General features: G+C 39.3%; 1 protein-coding gene across 2 annotated transcripts in view; it reads left to right on the top strand.

The window, feature by feature from the left end:
• Positions 1 to 19,966, top strand: part of ankrd11 (ankyrin repeat domain 11) — a 121,470-nt gene that overhangs the window by 34,228 nt on the left and 67,276 nt on the right. The window lies entirely within an intron of this gene.

Here is a 19,966-nt window from a genome sequence, read left to right as displayed (position 1 = left end):
GAAAAAGCGTGCCGGCGACAGGGAATAAGAAGGGCGAAAGCGGATTGTTGAATGAAACGGATGACCCACACTTGGTTTGTAAAAATGCTGCAACTTCAGTGGTGTGGAACTGGTTTAGCTTTTGTCCATCAGATACACAACAAAGCACTATTTTTGGTAGAGCATGCTAGCGGGCCGTCGTTATTACCGTGTTGTTTGGAAAATACAGCACACTTAAAATCAATCCTTTGATTTTTCTGAAAATCGACAGTGCCCCTTATAATCCCGTGTGCCCTATGTATGAGTTCTGGTTGTGTTTACTGACCTCGAAACGATTTTATGTGGTGGCGCTCGAAAATCTGTCAAATGTTTTAGTAGAACTTTGCTAAGCTACGAAGCCGCACCGCTTGATGGATTGTCGGAGTGTTGCGGCTATCATCGGCAGGAGCCTCGCGGAGTGATACGTACTGTGCTTCAGCATAGTATTACGGTATTGTGTGTGTATAACCTCTTTTTAAGTTTTGTGGATATTATACATGGTTATGCTGAGGATATGTCCTCCAATTTCCAATGGAAATGCCTTTTGGTTAAACTGTCAGCAAGGAATTTGCATTTGTGCTGTTAAATTTTTATATAACTTTAATGCAGATAAAAACAGCTGCTCGTTTAAGTGAAAACACCTCGATTTTTTTTTAATATTTGTTTTGCACGAATAAAGTTGTGGAGTTGTAAAGTATTTTGTCTAGTGTCAATTATATCGTCAGTTATATCGTTATCGCAAATTTTCAAATGTATATCGTGATAAATATTTTTGGTCATATCGCCCTCCTAATTTGGGTTTGCAAAAATCACATAAAAAGTGCATGGAACAACAAAAACATAATCCAAACAGTTTATCGATCTGATCAGCTGTTCAGAGCACCTCCTACATTGGCATATACGGCATCAAGTTGTCAGCATGAACTAGGGCTGCTCAATTAATCGAATTTTAATCACGATTACGATCTGGGCTTTCAACGATCATTAAAAATGACTGAGCCGATTATTAGCCCCTCCCTAATTTATCCGCGACACCTTAAAGGCCGGTCCGTGAAAATATTGTCGGGCATAAACCGTCCGTGGCGCAAAAAAGGTTGGAGACCGCTGATTAAGAGGACCCGAGGGAAGCCCGGAAAGCTAAGCAGAAGTTATTTGGAGAGTGACTGCCGTTGGTTGAAAAGAGAGTTTAAAAAAAAAAACTTCAGTGGTGTTGCACACTATTTTATATTATTTTTTAAAGTCATTGTTAACCCTTTAAAGCCGGTCAGAGCAGCACGCTCCGTTTTGCGTAACTATTTTTAAATCCCTGTAGAACCTGAACCGTGTAAGCTAGCACAATAATTTGTTTTGCATATGAAACCGGAGGAGTTGTACTTACATCTGATGCCATCAGCTTGTCCTCGGTCACGGTTTCCTTCCACATAAAGCTTTGCAAAAATTGCATAAAAAGCGCTTGCAGGAACAAAAACATAATATTCCAGAAACAGGCTTCGCCGTTCCTATCAGCTGTTCGTAACACTTCCCACAGTGAAATGATGCACATGCTGTTTTCTTTGCAAATTTGCATCATAGGATTGTTTTTTGTTTTTCCTGCAGTATATAAAAATTGCTGTATCTCCAAAATAAAACTATGAAGACACTCAAAATACATTTCCTGTGGTGGGAAACTATTTTTTGCAACTTTTTTGTATTTAAAGTTTTGAGGGATAAGCCTCTTAAATTTCTCCAAGTAGAAATATATGTAAACAAAACAAAAGCGATTTTCAATTTTTTTTGTAGTTTATTGCACTTTTTTGCAATTTATGTAATTACTATGGACTTAATGCATACATATTATTAAAATATGGGCTATAACAGTTGTATTGATGTATAGCAACTTGAAATGCTCCCACAAATGGCACTACAGAATGTAAAAAAAATAATATAAGCTCTGGTGGACTCGGTTCTATAGTAGGTCTTAAAGGGTTAAATAAATATCGTCAAATAATCGTGATCTCAATTTCAGTGAAAATAATCGTGATTATCATTTTTGCCATAATCGAGCAGCCCTAGCATGAACCTCCATGTGGTTTCATGCTCACCGCTAACTACAAAAATAGGAAAAGATGTCATTTTCATGGGATTTGCAGTTTTTTATTTCCCCTGAAGCCTATTAAAGCTCCACTGGTGCTATGGCATCATCATATGGTATGTTTTAATGCGTTACTGACTAAATTGAAATAAACATCACAATTGTGTTAAGTGTTTCTATGAGGGCAAACATGTTTTGTTGCAGTGCAGCTTATATACTTACCAATGGTTTGTTTTATTTTTAGAAAGCAAACTTTGTTATTCAGAATTTTCACTTTGGCTGCAAATATATATCAGTTATAAAATGCTCTTTTTTTCTACTTATCATTAGACCCTTTACATGCACATATGTGCCTAAATGCTACAAGTAGTTGGATTTACTCTGTATTGTTAGGCATGCATGAGACTGTGCAGGAGATGCTTGTACCAACAGGCAGGCTGAAAGCTCAGCAGCCCCTGAGCTCTATCCATTGGAATGCATGTATTAAGAATAGGGCTTAGTGCAAGCCTAACCTCTGCTTTCCTGTCCCATTGTCAAAGGCTGTGTGTGTGTGTGAGACTGTAAAAAAGTAGGTCACAGCTCATGTAGTGCAGAACTAGCATGTGTCCAACAAAAGCCCTCCGTTACCCTCTATCTGTCTCACTCACACATGCATTGCACACGCACAAACACATCTTTATGTTTGATTAATGCGAGTAGCTGAGAGCACAACCCATTTTACTGTACTTCTATCAACAAACACGCACTGCCTTGTGGCAGGAAATGCAGTAAAGTTGGTAGCAGTTAAATATAATTCACAGATGAGATTGAAATGAAAGGACAAAAAATAGTTGGTTTTGTTTTTTTAACTCAGCTGCTGAAGGTTCAGCGTCTGGACTGTCTGCACTGCCCGACACCCAACAGCTGCGAGGCTGCCTATGCACCTCTTCTGCACAAATTCATCTCTCTCTGTTTCCTCCCCATCCGCCTCTCTCGCGTCCCTGCGCCTGTGGCCGTGCACTAGCAAGAGCAGCTTCTGTTTACCTCTCCGAGCTGCCTATATCTGCTTACTGTCAGTGGAAACCAAGGAAACTGATCACAAAGCTTATTATCGTACCAGGAGTGGAGCGTGTGTGTGTGTGTGTGTGTGTGTGTGTGTGTGTGTGTGTGTGTGTGTGTGTTGCCACTCTCCTCCTCCCTCTCCTCATGTGATGCTGGTCACATGGTTTCCAGGCAAGCAGCTCAGTAAATCAGAATCAGACTTTTATTTTTAACCGCTTTAAATCCTCCACCTGGTCTCCGTGGTTAGCAGAATTGACTGAGGTTCCTGGTGATTACTTGTTCTTTTCTCTGCCCTGTGTGTTTATTATTACCAACATGACTGTTTTGGTGTCATGTCTGCATGAGTTGTCTGCGTGAGTTTTATGTGGGGTTAACAGTGATCTGCTCGTACAAATGGTACAGACATCATTTTAGCGTTATCTTTTCTCACATTCATTTTTCTCGGCCTGAAGTAGAGATTCCTGATCAAGATTGTGTAGCTGAATGGGTTGCATAGCGAGCACAGATTTTTCATATCATGACTGAAAGAAGAGGTTCTACTACGGTGCACCAAAGCCCCTGCGCTGACTTCTTTATTAATCAGCATCCATACTGCGTTTTGACAGAAATGTTTAACTAATATGTTTGTAGAACTACGTTTATGAGCGTATGAACTATGACCACCATTTGTCTGTCCTCACTAGTAACCACCAGAAATACCAGCTAGTTAATCCAATTTTCTGTTTGTTTGTTTGTTTGTTTTTATTATATGCAATTCCAGTTTTCTGTTGGTTGATGCCACCCACCACTAGCAGCCTCAACAGACGGCTGCGCCCCTCTTTCCTTCTATGTCTGGAAATTGTAAACAAGCAAGGTGAAAAGTAAGCAGATGACAGCTGAGTGAAGCAGCCAGTTCTGCAGCACTTTGTTGTAGAAAATGAGCGGTTGTATATTGGCTGTGTCCGAGTAAACTGACACATGCGTAGCAGTATTCTGCACAGGCAGTGTGGACACTAACCTGTAACAACGAAAGGCTGCTGGCACACTAGATAAATTAATCCGAAGTGGTGTAGCTGAAGCCCCACCCACATATTAAGTGATAGACTTGTCATGTCTATCCAGTGGCAGTTCCAGATTTGATTACTGATTAACCATTATCAGAGGCATTCTTTGATATGCCTTTTGTCGCCTGAAGTCAGGTTTGACTTTATGGTCTCTGGCCAGTATGTTGCCATTAACCACGTTCTGTGTGGACAGGAAGAACCACACAGATCTGCAGCATTTAAAATATGATTTGACTATCGAAAGATTCTAAATTCACATGTAGCACATGATTGTATCCTGTTTCAAATGTTTTCTTGTTTTTAGTCTTTCTCTGCTTTAAACAACTGATAAATTAGTCATCAGAAAGATTCCTAAGTGATGGGAACGTGTCTTTACTGCATGGCTTCTGTCTCAGTCTATGCTGTAGCCAGCCATCAGCAGTGCTGATATAATTCTTTTATCTTTCAAAAGAGGAGCTGAGAGGGGAGATGTCTGGGTGTTCGATTTGGTGCAGATGAAAGGGAAAAATTCTTGTAATCACACCTCCTCCACTGGCTCCCTCACAACTCCCCTTCTATCTCCTCTTCCTTCTCCAAAGCAGGGCTTGTTCCTCAGTGGGGATTAGTGTGAGCGGCAGCTCTGAACAGGGAAGTGGGCCCTGCCAGTCACATTACATAACTCGCCCCCGCTACTGCGGCTCGGCATGGCCCGGCTGGAGAGAGGACCATAGAGGCTTTGTTTTCCCAGCCTTCCCTTTTCCTCTCCTGTGCTACTGCTCCTCCTCCCCCTGAAGCAAACTGCATACTGATGCTGTATAGAAGGAGCCTGTTTACAGGGAACAGGCAAAGCACTGTGGTATAGAGTTTGGAGAAATACGCTAATAGCCACACTGAATGGCAGAGAGCTCACATCTTAGGCATAGGAATTTGAGGTCCGCTATAGATTGTTGAGATTCAGGAAAATGGGAAGAGGGGGAATGCAGTACTAAGCTTAGCTTCCTACCCAGCGGCTCCATATCAGTGTGTTGGACTTTGACTTGCATTTGATGTGAAATATTTCAAGGATGACAGGCTGTGAGAGAGTTTAACTACTCCCTTATTGTTTTTGTGTCATTGTCCTGTGCTTTTTTAGCACACTCACACAGACACCCTCTTCCCCATGTGGCAGAATGCCATTTCTAGTGGGTAGTGAGTGGGAGGCCAGTCTTCTCCGTGTAACGAAGGTTCAGACCATTTAGCACTATGAGTGAGTGGAAGTAACTCGTAGGCGTGAGAGTGAAAAGAATACAAAGCATCGCATGGCGGAAGGCACATAAACACATCTTGCAGCATTGAGCTTGCTCCTTATTACTGCTGTTTTTTCTGCCATGAATTTGGGATAGTTAACAGATTGTTTCAGTGGTGAAAAGTGGTTTAAGTAATTTGGCAGAACATGATTGACTCTTAGAAGCCATGGACATTGCAAATCCATTTATTCTGTTTGTAAGAATTTAATAGCATGTCTTTAGAGACAGTTGACACCATATTTGCGAACCAACACATAATTGGGGGTGAAGAAGTTCAACTGTTACTACTTCTTTTCATAGATCATCGTTTTTGTTTTCTTGTTTTTTTTTTTATAATTTCTAACTTAATTTTTGTGTCACTATATCAAGCAGTCTAGCTATGCCAGTAGGTTTTTATTTTGTGTTCATTTATGCGTGTGATTTTCAAACCACGTGCAATTACACTTGGTTATCAAAAAATGACTCTTATGAATTCCTAGGAAAGCAGAATTCACATCAGCTCGTGGCACCAATTTCAGCCATTTTGGAAGGTATTAAATCAACATGTAGTCCAGTTTTTGTTCTTGTTTTGTTTTTTCTTTTTCAATACTCACAGAAAAATTGACACAGTTGTTTTTTTTTTTTTTTGTTAAAATGAAATTCTACAACTCTGTATTTGAACTCTGTTGGAAGCTACAAGAGCAATGTGGTCTTATGTTTGATAACATGCCACCTTGACTTTACAATTGGGTGATTGGGTTATTTTCACAGACCACAGGCACCCTGCCCCCCCCCCCCCCCCCCCCCAAAAAAAAAAACAAAAAAACAAAAACAAAACAAAAACACCCTTCCATTAGGAATGACCAAGGGGTACTGCAAAAAGGGGAAATAAATACTTTTTTCTTTTCAGCGCTTTTAACACAATTCAGATCTGGTTGCCATGGTGACTGTAACCTGCTGAACTGCTTGGCCCCTCATCACTGCATGCTGGTATATTTCATACTGCATTTGTGTGCAATCAGATTGGACATTTCTCTAATTTATTGTTCTTTAGGGTTTTCTCTCTGTCTTTTTATTGTATATATTTGTTAAAGAATGCATGCGTATACAAAATGTTATACACCGAGAGAGAGTGTGAGTGGCCAACGCATTCAATACTGTAAACATAGCATTTATATCTAATCCCGCTCCTATATTTGCTTAAAAACACACAAAATAGTGGTATCACTGCATAGCTATGAACACAGGATGTTGGTCTGCTTTCATCTATTTAAAAAAACAAAAAAAAAACTTAAATCTGCTCTTGCTGGGAGGTCATGGTTGTTTCTCAGGCAGTGTTTTCCTCAAGCTAAAGTACATGTTAATACACGCACGCACAAAGAGGAAGTGTACCTGATGGTTAGACTGATTTAGGCTCACTGCTGCTTCATGATGTTGGTGGTCTATGAATTGCCAGCTACTTATTCTATCATCAGCCGGAACCCTGTATTTAAAAAAACAAAGTCTCCTTGCTGAGTCACATTTTCTTCTTTCACTTCTTGTTTTTCGAACTGATCTTAAACATCACATCATAGCAGCTCACTTTCATTTTTGTCATGTGGCAGTATAATTATTGTTGGATTTATTTATTGTTAGAAGATGCTTGTCATTTTGTAAAATTACAATTGTTACATTACATCCTTTCTTTAAGGGGAAATCAGTTAAAATAATAACTTCCTCCATATTCTTCTAGATTATTTGTAAAAATTGAGAGGGCTATGCTCGTCTGGTTTGTATTTGTGTACTATCTCGGCTTCATCTCTACATTTTGAGACAGGCTTGAGTGCGCTTTCAGTGTGTCAGCCATGAGCCAAGTTCCCATCAAAGAGTAGCTGCTACACCAAAGACTGTGTTTAGATGTGACGGCTAATTTTAGAGCTGCTAGGCCGTTGTCCAAGGTGGGGGAGGATAAGATAACATTGAAGTAGTCCTCCCTTCCCTACACAGTTTGGTTTTGTTTGTCCATCCAATAACCCTCTTTCAGCCCCTGTGGCTGTTGTGCATAAATAGAAATGCTGGGTGGTGGTGATAGTGTGTGCAAGCCTAAATCGTATTCATATTTTCAAGCTCTCAAATGTTGTCTTAGATCTTACTGACAAGAGCACAAGCAATGACACATGCTGTCGCGTGCCAACATTGTTTGTATAATTGATTAAGCGAACTTCAAAATTGGTGCTAAAAAAGAGGTTTTTGGTTTTCCACCAAAAGGAAGCTTTTTGTAAGTGGGATTTAATATACTTAAAAAGTACTTACTAAATGGCAGAACAGGAAAAAGCATCAACTGCTTTTATGTCAGGTAACACAGACACATTTCCTTAATGGCGTGGACTAATCATGCAGATATGCATGGTCACCCTCCAAACGCCCATTGTGAGCAGAAATAACCCTTATTATTTATTATTGAAAGTGAGGACAGTGGAAAGATAACAAAGCGATTCATGTTGTCTTGTTTTCAGTTTCATGCTTCTGTGTCAGTTGTAATGGCTTAACCTGGATTAAGAGTTGGTATAAATTGCAAAACTTAACCATATGTTTTACTGTGTTTAGAATCTGTGCTACTCGGTAAATCTCCTCTCCTAGAACAGCAGTTTAAAAAAAAAAAAAGGCAAGCAAAGGGCCATTAAATGTTGAATGAGTGCAGAGAGCGGCTAAGATCCGTACTCTACAGTTTCTAGCCATAATAGCACCGATAATGGACTGTGTTCTGATTTGTTTATGTCAGAAAAGCATCTGGTTTCAGGAAATTTAGCCCTGAGTGGGTGTAGATATGTTATTTGTTCTTTTATTTATTTATTTTCTGCCACTGATCTGAATTTCATCCATTCAAGCCATGCTCACACACAAACAGACCTACGAAATCCCAGTTACTCACTCACTGAGGCCGCACAACATATGTGGCAAAGCTGTCCCTGTCTGGCCCCACTCTCTCCAGTCCCTCTCACAGCCACAGAGCAGTGACCTTGGTTTCAAGTAGCTATGCTCTGTTAGAAAGCCAACACCTCTCCGGGGATGGGCTGACCTTGTTGTCTGACACAGTGTAAGTCTGCACGCCCCTCTCTCTATCTCTCTCTTGTCTTTTCTCCTATTCACTCTCCCACACCTCAGTGTCAACAGCCTAAACAGAGTCCTTCTGTGTTAACTTCACCTTTGCAAATGCAGAATAGTATACTGCACAGGAGTAGCCCTCTATTGTTGTGTTGTTTCAGTGCAAATGCAGCAAGACTGCGAAGGTTCTGCAGGTTTGGGCCTCTCCCTAGCCAGGTGTTGCTTCATCAGACAGCCTGTCCCTCTCAGTGACAACGCATCCTTTTTATAAGGGTGCGTGCAGCAGTGCACACGGGTGTCCCCTTCCTTTCTGTCTCTGCCTTTGATTTCCTGCAGCTGTTCGGCTGTGTATGTGGCATGGACGGGTCCGAACATGAACACAACTGAAAGAGTTTTTATAGGTGGAGATTTTTTTATGCTTCTCTACTAAGCTTATTTCTCTACTTCAGCCTTCTTGCTTTATATTGACTCTTTCTGTGCTTTTGGTGTTTAGTGTTATTGTTGACACTAAACACCCCCTAGTTTTCACTTGTGGTTACAAAAAAATGGGGGTCAGCGTTTACGTGCACTCTAATTGTGATTATAATCATGAGCTCTGTGTGACTGACCATTCATCTAGTTCACATTAACGTCCTTAGCTTCACTGTGCTGTGTTTTGAATATTGTTGGAGATGTTTTAGAAAGGCTTCTTTAGCTTCAAGGCTTCTGAGTGGGTGTATCATTGTAGATACTTTACTGACAGCACCGTGAAAGAAAAAATAAAATGCTGGCCTTTATAACTAACTTCTCAGCCAAGGACAGATATCAAACATGGTCCTCAGAATCACTTCTTAGATAAAAATTCAGGCCACTAGTTTAGTTCAGTGATTGAGCGGAAGACAAATGCTATATGGCTGAAATGCAGGGGGCACCAGGTTTGAGTCCAACCAAAATGGGCAAAAATGCCCATTTAATAACGATGAACATTCTGTGACAGGCTAACTTTACTGTTCTAAACATTAAACATTTTTAAAATATAGTTATAAAAATATAGTAAATAGGTCTGGAGTTTTTCTTGTAGCTGTCTTTTCGTATGTTCTAAGTGAATTTAGTGAAACTAAAGATATTCTCAAATGTTGAATAAAAAGGGACAGAAAAAAGAGCATTAGTATCTTGTTTATTGCTATCTGGAAAACATTTCCCCCTGTAAATCACAAAGTGCTTTGCAAAAATACTCATACCTGTCAGCATGGTGGCTTTTGATGTGTGCAGTCCAGTTGTGTCTGTTTGTGTATGCTTTGCGTCAGGCTTCAGACTGTGTAAAAGCTGGGCTGGGGCCAGCAGCCAGCCAGGAGGACAGACGAGGAAGCAGATGGATCTGTTTGGACTTAACCCTTCCCACGCCACTTCATCCTCTGGGCCTCGCCAAACCTGCACGTCTCTCTGCAGAGCAGAAGGAAGGGAGCGGAGTAGCTGACTGTGGGTGTGCATGGAGTTCGGGGGGATGGGATGCACACTGATGCTAATACCAGCAAGCAAAGAAGATGGACACAAATCAGAGCGAAAAGAGAGACTGTGCCTTTGCAGACTTTTAGTTACACAGTTTGTGTGTCATGAACTGTGCTAACACATGGCTCCTGCCTCCATGTTGGTCCACTGCTGTCTCCCTCCAGCTCTTTCCCCTCCCTGGTGCACTTTGCTGTCTGCTTTCTCAGCCAAACCAGCACTTAGCTTGTTTGTCCTGGGACTATTTTGCTTTTTCTGGGATATAAAGTCATCATAACTTGTGAGATCCCTCGGCTCTCTTCCAACTGTTTTAGTCTGTGTTATTGCTCAGGCCATCTTTCATTGATGGCGATTTCACCTGCAAATATATAATTTCTGACACTTGTGTATAAAAACCCATTTGCCGCAGACAGGCATCCATCGCTATCTCCTGTAAGCTTGACTTGTTCAGCACTTGTAAGCAGGAGTATGTCCTTAAAGTGGTTTCAGTGTGACCATACTGCATTGGCCTGTCCAATTTGTCTACAAGCATAACCATAGAGGGTTTGCATGTGACCTGAGTTTTTGTCGACTTTCCCACAGTTATTCCAAAATCTACAGCAAATGTCCAAAATTTATTATAAGCTATCAATACAAATACTCTCAAAATAGTCATTTAAAAAAAGCAGACTTCTACTGATATGCACCAAGCAATGTAATGCTTTTTCTGCCTGTGTAGTAACACCCAAGCAAATAGACAGTTGTTGGTCATAGATTAAACATTCAGAAAAGACTATCAGTTCCATTAGACTCACTATTGCTCTTTAGACTGGTAATTTGTTATTGTACACATCCATACACTGCGATATGATTTAAATTTTAAGCTTTGTTTACTACACTGTGTGTGACGTCAACTGAAGAATAAACATTGTTTTTGAAAGCATTTTCATTTTCTTTTAGTTCCAGAAACACTCCCAACAGCAGCATGTTACTAAAAATGTTCCTTAGGTTGTTTTGATAAAACAGGAAACACTTCCTTTCACTTTGCCCTCTCCATTGTGTTTAGGGTGTAAAGTCATGTCAAAATATGGGACTACATGCCCTCTGTTTTAGTTGTTTTGGACTCACAAATTTGATGAAGGAATGTGAGGTCCTGGTTTAATGGCAAATCGATGGTTGCTGAGTAAAGTTTCTGGAAGACTCCCTTCCTGCTCTCTGTGTTAACCAGCGGACTGTAAATAGAAAACCCCAGGGGAGGATCAATACCACATCTGCCTGTTGATAAGGAGGGAAGCTCACTCTGTGAAAGAGATGTTTTTTCTTGTAGGGTGTGTGTGTGTGTGTGTGTGTGTGTGTGTGTGTGTGTGTATCATATTGAATCTAAAAACATGCCACCAACACTTTTTGTCACGTTGGAGTGGTTGGGCAGGTTGGTTGACTTTGTCTTTTTGCCTGTCAAGCTGTGCCACAGGTTTTGAAGGACAACACACAGTTGTCTTAAGTATTATCTGTAACATAGTGTCATTTTTTTCTCTAAAGGAACACATTTGTTAACAATAGCTTTGGTACCCCTTTAGCAGGCCTACCAACTACGCACCTTTTGCCACCACAACAACCTTTGTTAAGCTACACTGTGTCCTCCCCCTTTCTCCTCCCCTTTGTCATCTACCAATAGAAGCGAGAGCTGAGTGTGGCATGGGGGTGGGTGGCGGGACAGACATCTGTGGTCCTTCCTCTTCAGCTCTCTCTGGGCTTCACTGAGTCAATGTTATTGTTCTCAGAGATGTAGATAACCATAACAGAAGGAGAGCAGGAGACCCATGGTCAACTAGAAAAAGGGGTGGAGCACTGAGGTTTTTGTTTGAAAGCTATCAAGTCTATAGTGTTTTTTTTTTTTTTGTGTTTTTTTTTTTGTTTTTTTATGGGGTCATGAGTGGTGGGGGTTGGGAAGGATGGTCTTTAAGGCCCTGACCTCTGATCTAAAAGATATATTCAGGACTTCTGCAAGACTGCTAGCTGTGCTTTATATTTCTTTTTATACTATTTTACTTGTTTCACCCAAAGAAGGGTTGTGTACTGATCTCTTTATTTAGCAGCCATCAAAACTTTTCTGTTCATGCAAGTTATTTTGTACCTCTTTCATCTTGTGACACTACTGATATTTTTTTTTTAATCTCTGTCAGAGTCAGTTGGGCCTTAGTATTGCTTTTGTTCAGTGTTTTATTTATTTTCGTAGTAGTGTAAGCGCATATATATATGTAGGTTTGAATATGTGTATGTTTTCCCTTTCTTTTTTTTTAATAGAAATGCCATCTGATTAATTAGACGTGTTTTTTTGCGTAGGTCCTCCAAAGATGACCTTCCAGTTATGTCAGTTTGTGTCTGTATGTGTGGTACACTGCTTGTTTTGGATAGTATTTACCAACTTTGAGAGTGCCTCTTTTCATTTGCCTCCATGCCCTTTGAGTTGGAGAATATTAAGTAGTGTATGTTGATGTATCAGGTGTTTTAGAGACGTAGAGGACCAGTATGATTTATACTTTTGCTATTTGGCACCATTTCTTTTTTTCTTCTTTATGTTATGTCGTATGTGTGCGTGTGTGTGTTTGCCTACCAACCTGAATTCTGAGGTCTGACAGCAAGACTTCAGATGTATAAGGATGAATAAAGAAGGAGAACATGGGAATCTTAGGTGTGTCACATGGCATATTAAGGTTTCCATGTGTTTGGCTGGGACCCTTGAAAGGGGAAAAAGTGAATTATTTCATTTAAATTTGTGGGTTTGATTTTTTTTTTTTTCCCGGCAATGTATTCCTTTTCCACTTCATTATTCAACATTTGCTCCAGTTGTGAGGGTTATATTTAGAAGTGTTGTTGGGGAAACCAACACTCTGTTTATCAAAGATAGTCGATGGCCTATTCCTTTGGTTTTAATGAACTGCAGCTCAGGGCAACTAAAAAATTATTTACACAAACCCGTGGACATAATCCCTCTGGTCCTGCCACCTTTTCCCTAAGACTGTGATTATGTGTTACCTCATTAATACTTCCTTGTCTTCAACCGCTAAATGCACCCATCTTGTGAAGCTAGTAAATCAATGTAAACACAGTTTTGTTCAGTCTTCTGTTTTTAATGAATTAATTTGATTAGCGTTTATAAAATATTGTGCCTTAAATGATGAAACACTAAAAATACGGTGAGTCAAAAGACAGAAAGATCAAAAGACCTTCCAATTATAGGCTTTGTCGTGTCTTTATCCATTTTGGTGTTACGTACAGCGAACACAATTACTTTCATTTGTTTATTTCCTGCTCATATTCCCAAATCCCCGTACTTTACCTGTGATTGGCTCTTACCCTGACATTTTTGTCTCACTCTATCTATTCAGCCCTAACCTCACCAAGCTATGAGGATTAGCCAGTCAAAGGCAAAGTTGGGGCTGAATATCATAGAACATGTGAAATTGAGAGTGATTAGTCTGATGAGAAAGCTTTAGGCTGATTAACACGACTTAACAGATGTTACATTTACAAAAGCTACAAATTGACCTATCTTTGCTCTTGAAGTACATTTTACATTTTGTATCTATTGAAAGCAAACTTGTTAAAACCTTGTCTGAGCCACAGATTGCTGTTTTGTTTGATTTTTGTTTTGTTTTCCCCCCCCATGGCCAGAAGGGAGAGTGACTCACTTCATCCACCCTCACATTGAGAGGGTTTGTGTGCTTATGAGGAGCTAGTGCCGTGTGTGTGTGTGTGTGTGTGTGTGTGTGTGTGTATACGTGTGACAGTGATGTGTTCAGATAAGACATCAGAGGTGTGGTTACTGTCTATTTTCTGTCCTCCACCTTTATCTGTTGCTCCTGGCCACATCACAGAACTTACTCAGCCACAGAACATGTAAGGTTTTGTCAGTCAGCTATAACCTGCTGTGTACCCTTAAATCCTAAGTGAGAAGGAAAATGATAAAATAATGTAAATAACGAACAGTCCAAGCTGCTACCTCTGTACACATTTTTTTTAATGTTTTTTCCAGGTACCATTATGCCATTGCAAAGAGCTGGTGACGCTTAGTGAATTTAGCCAGTTGTGCAGTATTCAAGTTTTTACAAACAAAGGTCTTTGCTGCTGAAAAAAGAAAAGAGGAAGATGAGCTTGTCAAAACCTGATGGGGATGACTGACAGATGTGTAATGTCTTTTCAAGAGACATTAGCGATGATCTGCAAATCAACAACAACAACATTGTTGACCTCAAAGAACAGAGGACTGTTCTTTGAACTCCTTTGCATAGCAGAAACTGGAAAGTTGAGATTGTGAATTGAGTAATAGTTGAGCTAAATTTACATATGTATTTGCAAAGCCTATTGTATTAATTCTTAGAAATTTACCACAGAAGATGGCTGTGCTGTTCCAGGTCCAGAATTAAATACCATGCATTCTACAGTCTGCTATATGGATATTGACATTGAAATGGCAAAAAATCATTGCATTTTAACCACAGTGTTTGTAGACTGGCAAGTGTTGAATTATATGCACAAAATCACAACAACAATAGCTATTTTATATCTCTTAGTCCCATGCACAAAACTGCTGTGTGTGTCCGTGTGTCCCCTCCTCTTGGACCACGAAGAGTTGAGCAAGCATAGTTGATGCACAGGTTCAGCTTATCCCCTGACCATTTTTACCTATATTAGATATATTGTAGTGTTGCCTAGCAGACATATAGTAATGGAATAAAATGAGCCATTGTTTGCATTTGTACACCTACACTTTATAAAAGCATTTTGGTCCATGAAAGTTGAATTACGCATGATACATTATACCACTATTGTGTTGCCTGGCAAGCCACTTACCAATGGGCTAAAATGACCTCATCATGGAGTGTTTTGAAAACCATACTTGAAGTTGTTTGGGGTTTTTGTGTACAAGAGCACTGTCACAAATTTTTGTGAATGTGTCAGTTATGAAATTCTGAAACAATCCAGATGTTTTGAATAACAAATGACCGATACGAGTGTTTTTGTTTGCTTGGTTGGTTTTATTTTTGTTAATTACTTAACCTGTTTGTGTCAGGGGAAACAAGGATGTCTTGATTCTAAAAGTAACAGCAGTTTTAAGTGCGATGAAGAGCTGAAATATCTTTAAATGTTCAGTCCCTGCAGAATTGAAACGACACACCAGCTACTGCCATACATGGATGTCATCTGAGTCACCAAAGTCTAAATAAGGTGAAACTGCGTTTGAATCTGTAGTTTTTCTAGCTGATGTCATGGTATCATTTTTAGTACTCTGTGATCTTGACTATAGTGCCCTCCATGTAAAATATAGTATATAATATAAGTATCTAAGAAAATAAATATAGTATAGTCTACTGCATTGCAGACTATAATGTTGATTTCAGATGGCTTCTTTTTTGTAGGTAGCACTTTAATGTTCATATGAAACCTGTATGCCGTTGTATGGAAATACTAATGTAAAAGCTCCAATTTCGCACTTGGTGCAGTAGTTTGTATCTGTGTGTTGGCGCTGAAAGCAACAAAGTGCCAACATTGCAAAGCTTATGACGTGCACTTCTGTTATGACTGTGTCTCACAGGAGTTGATTCAGATCTATGGTGACTTTGAAGTGCTCCTTTGTGGTCCTGAAGTTTTGTTTTTCACTGACAGAAATGTAAAAAAATAAATAAAGAAAAGATATTCCTTTGTCACACAGGACTAAGGGCATTTAGTTGTAAATGTAGAATAATCTTGCCAAAGAAGCATGAAGAGGCTTTGTTTTTAAAGTGAGCTCTTGTGTCAAAAAATAATGATGCACTGATTCGCTCTGAATTGGTATTGCTGGTACAGAACTTTTTATGTATTATTTGTGTAATTAATAACATCACGGTATAAATAAATGGGAATGATTATGAACAGAGCGTTGGTGTCTGTAGTTTGATTGGTCAGTAGTTGATTAAATGTTGCATTTTATTTTCTCTTTCTGTGTTTCATTTAGTGAAAAGGGTTCAAGTGTTCCTTCCTCTTACAATGGTGAATTACAACTGTTTGTATGCTACTGGATTGGTCATAGAAGCATGAGTGTGTGAGTGTGTCGTAAACGCAGTGTTTTTATTTTCATTTTATTTTTAGATTATTAATCATATTTGGGGAAGTCATCATTGCAGTTTTTTTTTTTTAAGAAGTCCTTCAGATTTCCTCTTTTTTTTTTTTCTTTTTTTTTTTTTACAGATGTGTTTTATAGTTCAAGCCTCTAATGACACGCAACTCCAGCCTGATATAGAAATTTCAATTTGAAGTATGGATTTATGCTGCTTTTCTGTCAGAATCCAGTAGTTATCGATGCTGCTCACAGTGTCCCCTGATGTGGCTGAATACCAGAACTGGAACAGTAAATTATTCTGCTCATGCCTGTCACACACAGTAAAAAGCCTGGAAGGAAATGTATGCTCTCACATAAATAAACAAGTGACTTGACAGATGTGGAAATGGATGGATCTGTGCTCAATTTCCAGAAAACGATAAAGACAGAATTTATTTTTTAACCATTAGGGCTGCACCTTGTTCTTATAATGGAAAATATTTCTGCTGTCTGGGTTCACTGGGTTTGAAACTATTTTAAGGAGATTTTAAGTTATTTTTAAGTTTTCTTCCCACATTGTTTTTATTACCTTTGCCGTATTTGGTAAAGAACGCTGGGAATACTTATTCTACTTATAGTCAAGTCTATTATTTTACCAATAACATGTTTGACCCAGAGCCAGCCCCGGACTTCCTAGGACCCCTAAGCAAAATTCTGCTTAGAGGCCCTCCTGTCTGACCTGTGAGCCATGTAAAACATTTGCCATTGCCACACAGTCACACCTGACACCACACTGCTCCCACTACAATCTTCCCTCCTTCAAAAGCTTTGCTGTCACATTCTTGGTCTAAGAATAAGTAGACCTACTTAGAACTGATTGGTGTATAAAAGAAATCGATATTTACTGAATCGTATGTTCTTGCTGCTGCTTTTTTGCCCCACTTGGCACTCTTATTTATGTTGCTTTCTTTTGCTTTGTGTCTAGCAGTTTATTTTATTGACGTGATTCGCCATGTTTCCCAGGTGCTGCTGAATTTGTGTATTGAGCATAGCTGGGTGCTCTGTCACTTTTTTGTTTTAAATTATGATAAGATTAAATCAACCCTTTAAAGCCCTTTTATGTTCAATCGGGACACCTTATCCTTGATATTGGCATCTGTTGGCATTTTTCGTCCATAGCCTTGTGTGTTTCACTACCATACTTCGGTCTTATTCGCTTCAAGTTTGGTACAGCGTTCACTGGAAGATTAACTAGTTGGATTTTGGTCGACAAACATCAGGCTCATTGCTCTTTTTTGTCTGTCACATGTTTCGTGAACACCTGGAGAGACTGGAGGCAGGAATATCCTCTCAGGTTTAATGACAAACTGATTGGTTTTAGGTCACTGTGACATCACAAAATAGTTTTTGACTGCAGGTCAGTCATTCATACACTAACAACATTTTACACAAATGTCTTTAAACAAATATAATGAATTAAGCAAAAGGTAAAATGATCATGGCCGTGGTTTAATGCCATAAGTCCATAACATCGCTATAACAAATAAATTTCTAACCATATTTTACATTTTCAGGTACCAAAGTTAACAATAATCATTGGTGTCTGTGTTGATTGTATACCTCCTCTTATCTGAATTTGTTCACAGCACAACACATTAAACTTATCATGATGTATTTTTGTAATTCCAGCTGATCTTCTGGTACAAATTTAGTCAGTGTAAGTTTATGCGAAGTGGCCGCATGTTTCATATTATTTTCCTTTGTGTTTGTTGCTTTTAACAACAGCCATAATGTTACTGAGCACTGAACCATGGGAATACCCTGCATAAACAAACAGTACAAACACCTACTTGTCTTTAGTAATCTCCAGTTCCCATTCATATTGTAACGTCCTAAAGAGGGTGTGTAAGGGAAGGGAAGTTCCAGGATTATCGCGTCAGAGGATTGCCTAAATGTTAAGTGTACGCTTCCATTATGAGTTTTGTGTTTGTTTCGTTATGTCTAAAGTTCGTTCACTCAGTGTTTGATTTACCTTCATGTTTGATTACCAAGGCTGTGACACTGAGTGCAGTGGGTTGATGGCTAGCATCTAAATCAAAATGTTACTCCCAACAGCTAAACTGGAAATATAAAATATTAAGCAGACTTCAAATTAAAGTATATATCTGAAACTGTAAAGTAGATCACACGCTGTTGTATATTACATGAACATATTTTGTCTGCCCCTGTAGTATTGGGTGATATGGCTGGACCTAAAAAGGCTGAAATAAGAAGTGCGTTTTCTTCTTTCTTTCTCTCCCCGAGTTACATTGTTTCATCTTTTGCTCAGAGCAAGGTGAAATGCAAAGTTTTGGCATTTGTAACATAGTTGCCAACACTGTGTCATTAATTAACAAGGGAAAGCTGCTAGTCTTATGTTTGTCTGTGCATTTCCTCCCACACAGTTGAGTTCAGCCAAGGTGCAGGTATTACACAGTTACACCAGGCTATTGTTTTTCTTTCAGACCAGTTAAGTTTCATCATTGGTCTGCCATTTTATTTGATTCTTTTTTCCTGCACAAATGTTTATGACCTCATGCTCAGTTCACCTGTGCCCCAGTTGGCACTGGTTTTGCCAACTTTCCAGGGCTGGGCCTCACACAGCCAATATTGATGCTACAGAGAAATGAGGTCCTGTATAGTGTTGGAAAAAATCCTCAGCACCTGTCACAGATGCCTGAGTGACAAAAGAGGACAATGCTTTACCAGCAGTGTTTTCTCTACATGCATCTCTGGTTAATTGTGTATCATGTATCGTGTGTATTCTTTTATTTAGCAGGCAGAGCTGCACAATTTACCCAGGTTTTGATAATGTGGTTTTTAACTCCACAGTTAGGAGTTATCCTGACTCAGAATGAGCATTTGGGATTTGGCTGACCATACATTTAAAGAGGACTGATCTGCATACAGTGTGGATTTTTTTTTTGTTCTTTGGCCCTTTGATTGGTTGGTTGATTAAGAAAAGTGTATTTTAAGTTCAGGTAAATGAATCTATTACAAAAACAATCTTACAAATCAAAGCCAAAGTGTTGTTGTTGTTTTGGTAGGATTAAACTGACATTACTCCAAGTTGGACCTGAGCTGCAGCTGCTATAGATAATATCAATACCTGCAAAATGTCTCTACAGGGTTCTGGATTGTTGCCATTCCTAATATAGCTAGACAAGTTTGTGCCTTTATTTATTAGCTCAAGTGATCATCTTTTTTACTGTTTGTTGAGAAGTTCAGAGAAATAATCTTTGTCTATATATGCCAGAGATGCATGTGTTTGGCTTAGAGAGGAAAAAAAACAACCTTTCTCCCCAAGATAGAGGTTTATGCGTTGAGAGATGTGACTCAACACATGCACAAACATTGTTGTGTCAAGGATAGAGAAATTATCAACTTTGTGAAAGGATTTGAAAGTTAAGTGCAAACCATTTGTTTAGAAGCAGAGAAGATGACAGACATCCCCATCCTGTGCATGAATAATAGTTATTTATATTTTTGGTCCTTGGCTATCGAAAACCACTACTGATGTAGGAGCACTCTTTACCCAATTCTCTAGTCTCGTGTTTTTCTAGTGTTGTGTAATCTGTTGTAGATGCAGAAATATTATTTACACATTCTGATCCTGGTCATGTCACTGACAGCCAACTCCAAGGAAAAGATCTTCTGGTTCCAAGTCAGAAGTATTGAAACTACTGTGCTTTTGGTAACCCTCAAATACATAGAAGTAGTTTGATACCTGTGCCCTGATAGAGGCCTTTCCATAATTTTGTTGGCCTGTAGAGAATTTTTGGACATCATAGATAATTTTTGACTTGCTGTGTGGGTTGTGCGACCTGTATTTTATTTGCAAGGATGTCACTTTTTATTCTATTTTGGATTATTTCAGTTTGGC

This window comes from Rhamphochromis longiceps, linkage group LG1 (assembly GCF_057381845.1).
Source record: "Rhamphochromis longiceps isolate RC_006_pf linkage group LG1, R_longiceps_female_GT1.1, whole genome shotgun sequence".
In the NCBI taxonomy this organism is placed as follows: Eukaryota; Metazoa; Chordata; class Actinopteri; order Cichliformes; family Cichlidae; genus Rhamphochromis; species Rhamphochromis longiceps.
The sequence above is the reverse complement of the archived record's forward strand: the minus strand, read 5'-3'. Positions and strand labels throughout refer to the sequence as shown.